We start from the raw sequence: 12261 nt of genomic DNA on the forward strand, positions 1-12261 counted from the left end.
ACCATCCTGTTCCAATAACATGCCTAATACCAGTTGAATGATGGTTTTTAAATAATTTGTTGATTTCTTTAAATCCCTTGGTAGATTCGTAGACCTCCAAATATTTCTTTCTGGAGGCCTCAGATCTTGGCTTAATGACACTACCAGCGTTGATAGCAAAGCTAAACACCAGACCCTAGATGTCTAAAGTCTAAATAAGACAGGTTCCACCTACGCACTCCCAAAGGAGGTTCTAGAGGTAGATCAGAGGTAGTTAGGTGTAAACAGACACAAGTCCGTTTACACCCGCTGGTCCATAGGGTGAATGAACCGTTCCATCAGGTCGTGTGAAAGGGGCCTTAGAAACCTATAGAAAATGTTTCCATATCTTGTTTGTACCCTGATGGAGGGGGCTTGTTTGCCCATCGAAACTCGTTGACTACCTTTTATCTTCCTGTTGTCTCATTCTTATTGGCCATAAATGTTTATGGTGCTCTTTTTGTCAGTCTCATTTGTTCACCTTTATCTTAGACACTGCTTGAATCAAGAAATCAAGATCTAATATTTGCCTGTTTAAATATTTTCAATTTCCATGGGGTGTATTTACATTTTTTCATATATATACACGTATATACTGTTTAACTTAGACTTATTTAAATGTCATCAGATGTGCTCGTGATTTTCCAGTCTCTGGTATAACATACAGTAGTACCGTAGATCTTTCTCTTGGGCATTTCTTGCTTTATTTTGCATAATTTGGCGTTTAACATTTACTATAGACATTACTCAATATTCCCCTAATATTCACGCAGAATTAATTATAAAGAGGAATTATGCAGTTGACTTTTGACTAAATGACTCTTGATGTACTGGTCAGCCAGTAGTTATATAGTAATGTGGAGATAAAGAGAATGAGAGCACACACATAGAAAATGATGCTGCAGATGATTAGTGACAAATATGATTAGTACAAGACCAATCTATTGATGGGATTTATGTTGAACCATTTTTCCTATAGAGATTCCTAGACGTATGTCATTAGATTCTCTGTTCACTTGGGTCTAGGCAGTACAGCCAGGACCAAGGCGACATCATGTGCAGCCAGAATTGAGGTAACTTCATTAGGTAGTGCAGGCAGGAACAAAGGGACCTTTATTAGGCAATGTAGTTAAGACCAAGGTGACCTTATTAGGCAGTGCAACCAAGACCAAGGTTACATCAATAGGCAGTGCAGCCTTGAACCAAGGTGACCTCATTAGGCAGTGCAGCCTTGAACCAAGGTGACCTCATTAGGCAGTGCAGCCTTGAACCAAGGTGACCTCATTAGGCAGTGCAGCCACAACCAAGGTGACCTCTTTAGGCAACAAAGTCAGGATCAAGGTGATCTCATTAGGCATAGTTCCAAACTGTCTTTTCATTTGAAGGAACTGGCCCTCTTTGGGAACCAAAACCCCCTTTTTTCTTTTCCACCTCAGTTGTCCATCTTTTTGGTCTGATGTTAAGAAATGTAGTGATAGCAAAACTTTGACTTGTGGGATTGATTTTTTTGGTTTATTAATTCATCTTGGCCCACATAAGTGTGAAAGGGGTTTGTCCTTTGCCTACATAATTTCTACTAAAGGGTGTCCTTCCTTCTCAAGAAGGTTGGGATGTATGCTTGTTAGGCAGTTTAAACAGAATCAAGGGGACCTCATTAGGCAGTGCAGTCAGGTTCACAGTGACCTCATTAGGCAATGCAGATAAGACCAAGGAGACATCATTATCAGTGCAGTTATGATCAATGTGACCTCAGTTTCCGGCACGCTTAGGGTGACCTCATTAGACAATGCAGATAGGACCAACGTGACCTCTTTGGGCAGTGCAGGCAGGACCAAGGTGACATCATTAGGCAATGTAATCATAATCAAGGTGACCTCATTAGGCAGTGCAGTCTTGATCAATGTGACCTCATGTGCAGTCAGGTTCAAGGTGGGCTTATTGTGCAATGCAGATAGGATCAAGTGCTTGTATCTTTAACAAAACCCATGTTTCTGCTCTCACATGTTTTCATTGATGTAAAAAATGCCTTTATATTTTATTATTATTTTCTAAACCATTTTCAGATTTATATTGCTATATTCAAATTGGGGAGCATTATCCTTCTCTTATAGCCCCATCGGATAATGGTCCCCATGGGTTTGGTCACATTGAAAATTAAGACAATTTTTGAATGCATTTGGGGTGTTAGAACCTATGTCAGATTTGTATTGGTGTCTGTGGCTTGTTGGGGAGTTTTTCATTCATGTCATGTCCCAGGGATTAGTGCTAGTGGACAGGATGTGAGGGGAAATCTCCCCAACAGGCCACAGGCAACAATACTTACTGTAGCTAACATACATCGATCAGCCATAACAATATGACTACCCACCCTAACATTATGACCAGCTATCTAACATTGAGAAGGTCCTTCTTATGGTGCCTAAACAGCCCTGCCCTGGCGAGGCTTAAACTCCACTAGACAAAGCGTCATACTGTCTCTGCCGGCTTGCCTTCTTCTCATAGTGCATCCTGGTATCATCTTTTCCCCAGATAAGCAAAGCACATACACTCGGCCATCTATATACTATAAGGGACAATGTGATTTATCAGGCCAGACCACCTTCTTCCATTGTTCTGTGGTCCAGTTATAATGCTCACATGTTCATTGCAGGCTGTAGACACGGGTCAGCATGGGTACCCTGACTGGTCTGTAGCTACGCAGTTGCACAGTTACATAGTAGGTGAGGTAAAAAAAACACACAAGTCCATCAAGTCCTACCTATGTGTGTGATTATATGTCAGTATTACATTGTATATCCCTGTATGTTGTGGTCGTTCAGGTGCTTATCTAATAGTTTCTTGAAACGAATCGATGCCCCCTGCTGAGACCACCACCTGTGGAAGGAAATTCCAAATCCCTTGCCGCTCTTACAGTAAAGAACCCTCTATGTAGTTTAAGGTTAAACCGCTTTTCTTCTAATTTTAATGAGTGGCCACGAGTCTTGTTAAACTCCCTTCCGCGAAAAAGTTTTATCCCTATTGTGGGGTCACCAGTACGGTATTTGTAAATTGAAATCATATCCCCTCTCAAGTGTCTCTTCCCCAGAGAGAATAAGTTCAGTGCTTCCAACCTTTCCTCATAACTAATATGCTCCAGACCCTTTATTAGCTTTGTTGCCCTTCTTTGTACTCGCTCCATTTAAAGGTCATCCTTCCTGAGGACTGGTGCCCAGAACTGGACAGCATACTCCAGGTGCGGCCGGTCCAGAGTCTTGTAGAGCGGGAGAATTATCATTTTATCTCTGGAATGAAACCCCTTTTTAATGCATGCCAATATCCTGTTTGCTTTGTTAGCAGCAGCTTGGCATTCTAAAACTTTTCTCAGAACCAGCATTTATTCAGCAATTTGAGCTAAAGTAGCTCTTCTAAAGAATCGGACCACACAGGCCAGCCTTCAATTCTCCATGCATCAATGAGCCTTGGCCGCCCATGACCCTGTTGGTTCACCGGTTTTCCTTTCTTGGACCTCTTTTGGTAGCTCCTGACCACTGCACGCCAGGAAGATCCCACAAGAGCTGCAGTTTTGAAGTTGCTCTAACCCAGTCATCTAGCCCAAAACATCTAAAATAGTACCATTCGAATGCCCCACACACCTGTGTCAGTTGGATCAGCATGTGAATAGACTGATGCAAGACAGGATCGGCTTGTCAGGCTCTAGTAGACTTCAACAAAATAGTGGCCGTCTGCACTCAGACACTGGCTCCCTGTTGCATCAATGTGAATGAGATAGGTAAAAGACGGCTTCAGCTCCGGTTCTCTACCTGTAGAGAACTCTTCAGGTGCGTTTCGTCATTTTTGGGCCTTAATCGTTCTGTTCCAGTTGTGTAGCTATTACAATTTGGCCCTTCTCAAAGTCGCTCCAATCCTTATACTTGCCCATTTTTTCTGCTTTCGACACATCAACTTCAGGGACAGCATGTTCACTTGCTGCCTAATATATCCCACCCAATTTCAGGTGACATTGTAAAGGGATGATCAATGTTATTCGCTTTACCTGTCAGTGGTATAATGTTACGGCTGATGTAGGTTTTATTATTCACAACTGTATTCAAAAATTGTCTTCTTATCCACCATCACTAGCACCATATATGATGCGTAATGCTCCCTACAGGGTAATGAGCCCCAGACATCAGTAGAAAAAAAAAAGACACAAATTCATGTTACCAGTCTACAGATTCTTCATAATTAAACAGTACAGGTATCCCTGGTGCCCATCCTTTTTAACTTTTCTGAGTGCCTGTTCTGTCAAAACTAGGACATTTCGGAGACATGCCTTCTAGCTTTTAATTGTACTCTGTGATTCCCTATTAATGAAAAAAAATATGGCTTCCAGCTATACAACAAACAAATACATTGTCTATCAGCGCAGGTCTGGAACTCAATTATCATACCAGAAACACAATGGTAGAGTTGTAATAAAATAACGATGCAATTTATATATAGCACAGGGTCCTTGGCCTTCCTCACATCTTGCATTATGCTATTTTACCTTTACGACACGTATTAACCTGATGTTATGCTTGGGTTTTCTCGCTTGTCACGCTGAATGGGATTATATAATGAACACTTCCACACTTCAGCATAACCAGGGAAAAAAAAGATTAAATTGAGAGCTATCACCGCTTTGCACCTGTGCTTTCAATAACTATTTCACATGTAAAGATGGGAGCTCCGAGAAGGACTGGAGGACGATCGGGCGCACGTGTTATGCAAATTGGGAGAAAGTAGTAAAAGAGAAAAAAAAAATAAAAATGCAAGCGCATGAATATGGTCTACGAGCCTGATTGATTTAATATCAAAGATTATCCATTCATCATAAAAAGGGCTCTTGATATCAGCGCATTATTACGGAAGATCAAAGGGATGAGTAATCATGAACAAGTTCCTATTCGTAACGCGGAAGGTTGATAAAGGAGGCAGATAATTGTAGAAGAGATGGCCTAATCTGATATTGGCACCAGGATAGAAAAGAGATATGTGAGGTGACTGCGGATAAGGTATGATGTCATCAGGGGTGTAGGCCAGTGGTGGTCAACTTTCTTGATATGAGGGGCCTCAAGTGTGGCCCTCAACATCACCAACAAAGGGGCGCACATAAAATTCAGTGAATTTTCACTGTTAGAGACAGCAGACACACAACAAGATATAGTCAAAGACTATGGACATGTTACAAGAGATGGTCAGAGAACATGACACAGGAGATGGTCAGAGACTGCGGACATGATACAAGAGATGGTCAAAAGCTGCAGACATGATACAAGAGATGGTCAGACACTGCAGACATGATGCAAGAGATGGTCAGAGACTGTGGACGTGATACAGGAGATGATCAGAGACTGCAGACGTGATACAGGAGATGATCAGAGACTGCGGACTTGATACAGGAGATGGTCAAAAGCTGCAGACGTGATACAGGAGATGATCAGAGACTGCGGACGTGATACAGGAGATAATCAGAGACTGCGGACTTGATACAGGAGATGGTCAAAAGCTGCAGACATTATACAAGAGATGGTCAGACACTGCGGACATGATACAAAAGATAGTCAGAGACTGCGGACATGATACAAGAGATGATCAGAGACTTCGGACATGATACAAGAGATGATCAGAGACTGCGGATGTGATACAGGAGATGGTCAAAAACTGCATACATGATGCAAGGGATGGTCAGACTGCAGACATGATATAGGAGATAGCCGGAGATTGCGGACATGATACAAGAGATGATCAGAGACTGCGGACATGATACAAGAGATGGTCAAAGACTGTGGACATGATGCAAGGAGACTGTCAGAGGCTGCAGACATGGTACAAGAGATGGTCAATAACTGTGGACATAATACAGGAGATGGCCAGAGACTATGGACATCTTTCAGGAAACTGAACATGCTATAGCAGTTGCTAGAGACTGGGGACATGCTTCAGGAGACAATCATGGACTGGAGACATTGTACACGAGACTGCTAGAAATAACTGCTATAACACGGCACTAGGGTAACACAGATTAGTATCTGCAGGGCCCCCCGAGGTCTAAACATAAGGTGCCAAGGAACCGAATATGCCCCCTGGGCCATAGGTTAGGCATCAGGGAATGTAGACATTTATGCTTTTGTAGTTTAAAAATGCTCCATTTCCATATGCACTTTCGGTGTATTTTGATGCATTTTGCAGGTATTTTGGTATACTTCAGTATGTGTTTCTTTGCATTCTTAAAGTACAGTAGATCTTGCATCAAACATAGTTATATACCTGAGTAATGTGTAACACGTGTGGGTATTTATTTCTTACAAAGATCATATTTCTCCTCCTGAAAATGCCTCCATCTACTTTTTTCTCCGAAAGTATGGAGCCATTTTTGGAATGAGTTGTCCTTACTGGACCAATCAGCTATAGCCGAAACCTTCCCCGCTCCACAGTTGCATGTACACAAAGGGGCAGAGGGGATTGTGACATCATTGGCCTTATAGGGCCACATGACCTGCTATGCTAAAATGAGGAATAATACACACCTGATATTTTTTTCATTGGGTTGGACATAATGATATGTGAATACCTTCACTTTTAGGAAGGATATTCTAAATATAACTAATTTTAGGGCTTGCATGTTCATACTAGATTTGCTCTCTAAAGAGAAATCTGAATGCTGATCACTCTTCATAGAGCATTTAACAGGCAGTTGAGGAGGCGTGGTGTCACCTCCTCATCACCTGCTTTAACCCCTTGAACCCCTGAAACTTGCAGAGTGGCCCCATTCATTTGAATGGCTCACATTCGGTGGGCGACATTGTGGATGCGGGATGTGTACACCCCCTGCCTCTGCAGCTAAAAGAGAGAGTGTTTGGGGAGCACGCCCCTCAACCGCTAATGTGAGCACATCCTTAGAGCACCTGTTATGTGGTCAGTCTAGATAAAAAAAAGCACATAGCTGACTTTTTCAATAACCACTTCAAGACCGCCCACCGGATATATACTGCGGCAGGGTGGCTCTATTGCGTGAAACAACATACCTGTATGTTGTTTCATGCACTAGATATTGCAGGAGGCGCGCACAAGCACCCACTGCGCAGCGGGGGAGCCAATCCCTGGGTCTGGCTGATCCAATGTCCACCGGCCACCCACGATCGCTCAACAGAGAGGCAGAACGGGGATCTGCCTATGTAAACAAGGCAGATCCCCGTCCCGGCAAGGAAGTACACAGAGATCTTCTGTTCCTAGTAATCAGGAACAGTGATCTCTCTGTTCTTCCTGTCAGTCCCTCCCCCACACAGTTAGAAACGCCTCCCTAGGGAACACTTAACCCCTTGATCGCCTCCCGGTGTTAACCCCTTCCCTGCCAGTGCCAGTCACACAATAATCAGTGCATTTTTATAGCACTGATCATTGTATAAATGTCACTGGTCCCAAAAAAGTGTGAAAAGTGTCCGATTTGTCCGGGGCAATGTCGCAGTCCTGCTAAAAAAAAAAAAAATTGCAGATCGCCGCCATTACTAGAAAAGAAGAAAAAAATTATAAAAATGCCATAAATCTATCCCCTATTTTGTAGACGCTATAACTTTTGCGCAAACCAATCAATTTTTGCTTATTACAATTTTTTTTACCAAAAATATGTAGAAGAATACATATTGGCCTAAACTGATGAAGACAATTTTTTTTTACCTTTTTGTTTTGGATATTTATTATAGCAAAAAGTAAAAAATATTGGGTTTTTCTTTTTCAAAATTGTTGCTCTTTATCTATTTATAGCGCAAAAAATAAAAAGCGCAGAGGTGATCAAATACCACCAAAAGAAAGCTCTATTTGTGGGGGAAAAAAAGGACGTCAATTTTGTTTGGGAACAACGTTGCACAACCACGCAATTGTCAGTTAAAGCGACGCAGTGACAAATCGCAAAAAATGGCCTGGTCATTAAGGGGGGGAAATCTTCCGGTCTGTAAGTGGTTAATTGAGAAAGTGCCACTACTGGGGACAGCTTTCACCTAGTATTGTTTTTTATTTTTTTTTTCGGGGGGGTATAAAAAAGGACATTATTATTTCCTTGGGTAGTGCGATTTAACATCATTACATGAATACATGAAACCTTTGAAATCCATATGCACATAGCCACCACTAAAAGTACTGCAAAGTGCACGGTGTGGACATCGATCGGGGCCATTCGCAGAGATGCAATAAGGTACCAAGAATCCCATCTGCGTCACATCAAATGGCACAATAACACAAGTCACATCTGTGCATATCAGAAGCCCTCGTCATTAGGATTTGTCAATAACGTACATCTCTTCCCTTACTAGGAAATGGCTTGTGAACGAGGGAAAGATAAATGACTGCATTAGACTTCAATCTGAAAACATAAGATATGAGAGCAATTCAACATCTGACCATCACAGGTCAATAGCTTGCTGATGGTCCAGATTGATTCACTTGTCAAAGATTAATGACACCAACATACCTCCCAAATGTCACGATTTTAGTTACAGAAGCTGCATTTCGGGAAAGATCTAGGCAATGGGTAAGACCTTATTAGTGATGAGCGAAGCTGCCGGGGAGTTGGGGAATTTTGTTTGAAATTTGAAGATTCCAATGAACCCCATTGAAGTCTTTGGGGGGGGCTGCAAATTTGTTTTAATCAATCTTGGCCTGGGGATGATAGACCAACTATTGCATGGAGGACATGTGCGAATGCTGAAATAATGTTTTAAGAATACCGCATTGTAAGGAGGGGGTCCATTTCATGATGCTTTGAGAGCTACACTGTAATACCAAAAGTATCAGATTTCTATCATGTATGGTACATGCATGCTACGTAATGTGTCAGTGCTACAGTTCAAGGAAGGAACTGATACAGATACCGGTATCAATACTAAGCATTTGCACTAACGCTATATTGTCAAAAGTATTGTTACACCTGCCTTTACACGTACATTTAATGGCATCCCAGTCTCAGTCCGCACGGTTCACTATTGAGTTGGCCCACCCTTTACACCTATAACAGCTTCAACTCTTCTGGGAAGGCTGTCCACAAGGTTTAGGAGTGTGTCTATGGGAATGTTTGACCATTCTCTGGGCCATCTTTAAGATTGATTGGACCATGGGCAAATGTTTTCTTGGCCCCCACCATACAATTTCGCTCTCCACCTGCTCTGAGACATACAATAAATAGCAGCTAGACTTAAAGTCAGTTTAGTGTATCAGATCAGGCAGCGATTGTGATTGGTTGCCAGAGGTTACAGTGTATCATTACCGCTTGCTGACTGGTTGCTAGAGGTTACAGCACACATTACGGCTCACTGATTAGTTGCTAGATGTTACAGCACATGATTTCTGCTTGTCGATTGGTTGCTAGAGATTACTGTACAGTAATACTACTCACTGATTGGTTGCTAGAGGTTACAGCGCATCATCTCCTCACTGCAGGGGGCATGATATAGATCTGAATGCCGCCTTTATTTACATATCTATGCCGCCAGATGCAGCTATTTACGTATGAATACTGGTTATTTACATTTAAACACAGGGTCTGCAGCTGAGTCATCTGTACACAACAATAGGGTAGAGCTGGGCAGCATTAGTAGCAGCACTTCACACTGAGCTATCAGGACACAGCAAGGGACTAAAACTTCAAGGGACAAGGGAATTTAAACTGGGATAGTTGGCAAGTATGAGGCAGCTGCTTTGGGCCCCACAACAATGACAGGGCCCTGGGCAGCTGCCCCTTTTGCCCTGCCTTAAAGACGGCCCTGACCATTCTTCCAGAAGGGCATTTGTGAGGTCAGGCACTGAGGTTGCACCATAAGGTTTGGCTCACAGTCTCCTCTCTAATTCACCCCAAAGGTGTTCTATCGGGTTGAGGTCAGGACTCTGTACACAGTCAAGTTCCTCCACCCCAAACTCGCTCATCCATGTCTTTATGGACCTTGCTTTTTGTACTGGTCCAAATCATTTGGTGGAGGGGGGATTATGGTGTGGGGTTGTTTTTCAGAGGTTGGACTTGGCCCCTTAGTTCCATCCAAGGGAACTCTTAACCACATGCCGACCAGCCGCCACAGTTGTACTGCGGCAGAATGGCACAGCTGGGCGAAATTGCGTTATGTAACGTCGCTTCGCCCTGTGGCCACTAGGAGACGCGTGCGCGCGCCCCCCGAGCCGATGTGAGTGCCCGGCGGTCTCGATCACCGCCGGGCTCCCGCGATCACTTGGAGCACACAGAGAACCGGGATCTGTGTGTGTAAACACACAGTTTCTGGTTCTCTGAGGGGAGAACTGACAGATCCTCTGTTCATACAGATTATGAACAGAGGATCTGTTAGTTTTCCCTGCACAGTCCCCTCCCCCCTTCAGTTAGAACACAAACTAGGACACACATTAACCCCTTGATCGCCCCCTATTGCCAGTGACATTTTTACAGTAATCAATGCATTTTTAATCGCACTGATCGCTGTATTAATGCCAATGGTCCCAAAAATGTGTCAAAATTGTCCGACGTGTCCGCCATTACTAGTAAAAAAAGAATTATTAATAAAAATGCCATAAAACTATCCCCTATTTTGTAGACACTATAACTTTTGCGCAAACAAATCAATATACGCTTATTACGATTTTTTTTTACCAAAAATATGTAGAAGAATACATATCGGCCTAAACTGAGGAAAAAAAAATGTTTTTTTTATATATTTTTTGGGGATATTTATTATAGCAAAAAGTTAAAAAAATGCTTTTTTTTCAAAATTGTCGCTCTTTTTTTGTTTATAGCACAAAAAAATAAAGACCGCAGAGGTGATCAAATACCACCAAAAGAAAACTCTATTTGTGGGTAAAAAAGGACATCAATTTTGTTTGAGTGTAACGTCGCACAACCACGCAATTGTCAGTTAAAGTGACACAGTGCCGAATCGCAAAAAGTGCTCTGGTCTTTGGCCAGCCAAATGGTCCAGGGCTGAAGCGGTTAAGGCGTCAGCATACCAAGACATTTTGGACAATTTCATGCTCCCAACTTTGTGGGAACAGTTTGGGGATGGCCCCTTCCTGTTCCAACATGACTGAGCACCAGAGCACAAAGCAAGGCCCATAAAGACATGGATGAGCGAGTTTGGGGTGGAGGAACTTGACTGGCCCGCACAGAGTCCTGGGATATTCACACATGTCCCCCATGGCAGTTCCTGGCTTCCAATGCCTTTTTTTGCAGTAGTCGGTCCATCATCCCCAGGCCAAGATTGATAAAAAACAAAATTTGCACCCCCCAAAGACTTCAGTGGGGTTCTTTGGGATCTCCAAGTTTCAAACACAATTCCCCAACTCCCTGGCAGCTTCGCTCATCACTAATAAGGTCTTACCCATTGCCTAGATCTTTCCTTAAATGCAGCTTCTGTAACTAAAGTCGTGACATTTGGGAGGTATGTTGGTGTCATTTATCGACAAGTGAATCAATTTGGACCATCAGCAAGCTATTGACCTGTGATGGATAAAACACCTTTGGGATGAATGAGAGCAGAGAATGCGAGCCAGGCCTTTTTGTCCACATCAGTACCTGACCTCACAAATGAGCTTCTGGAAGAATGGTGAAACATTCCCATAGACACACTCCTAAACCTTGTGGACAGCCTTCCCAGAAGATTTGAAGCTGTTATAGCTGCAAAGGATGGGCCAACTCAATATTGAACCCTATGGACTAATGCCCTGTACACACGGTCGGACATTGATCGGACATTCCGACAACAAAATCCTAGGATTTTTTCCGACGGATGTTGGCTCAAACTTGTCTTGCATACACACGGTCACACAAAGATGTCGGAAAATCCGATCGTTCTGAACGTGGTGACGTAAAACACGTACGTCGGGACTATAAACGGGGCAGTGGCCAATAGCTTTCATCTCTTTATTTATTCTGAGCATGCGTGGCACTTTGTGCGTCGGATTTGTGTACACACGATCGGAAATTCCGACAACAGATTTTGTTGTCGGAAAATTTTATAGCCTGCTCTCAAACTTTGTGTGTCGGAAAATCCGATGGAAAATGTGTGATGGAGCCTACACACGGTCGGAATTTCTGACAACAAGGTCCTATCACACATTTTCCGTCCGAAAATCCGACCGTGTGTACGGGGCATAAGACTGGGATGCCATTAAAGTTCATGTGAATGTAAAGGCAGGTGTCCCAATACTTTTGACAATATAGCGTATCAGTATTGTGTGCAGATATCCTTCAAT

General features: G+C 42.9%; 1 protein-coding gene across 5 annotated transcripts in view; it reads left to right on the forward strand.

Annotated features, from left to right (window-relative positions):
- The window catches only part of NEGR1 (neuronal growth regulator 1), an 839131-nt gene that overhangs the window by 91408 nt on the left and 735462 nt on the right, over nucleotides 1-12261 (forward strand). The gene's annotated exons all lie outside the window — the stretch shown is intronic.

Source organism: Aquarana catesbeiana, linkage group LG07 (assembly GCF_042186555.1).
Source record: "Aquarana catesbeiana isolate 2022-GZ linkage group LG07, ASM4218655v1, whole genome shotgun sequence".
NCBI lineage: Eukaryota > Metazoa > Chordata > Amphibia > Anura > Ranidae > Aquarana > Aquarana catesbeiana.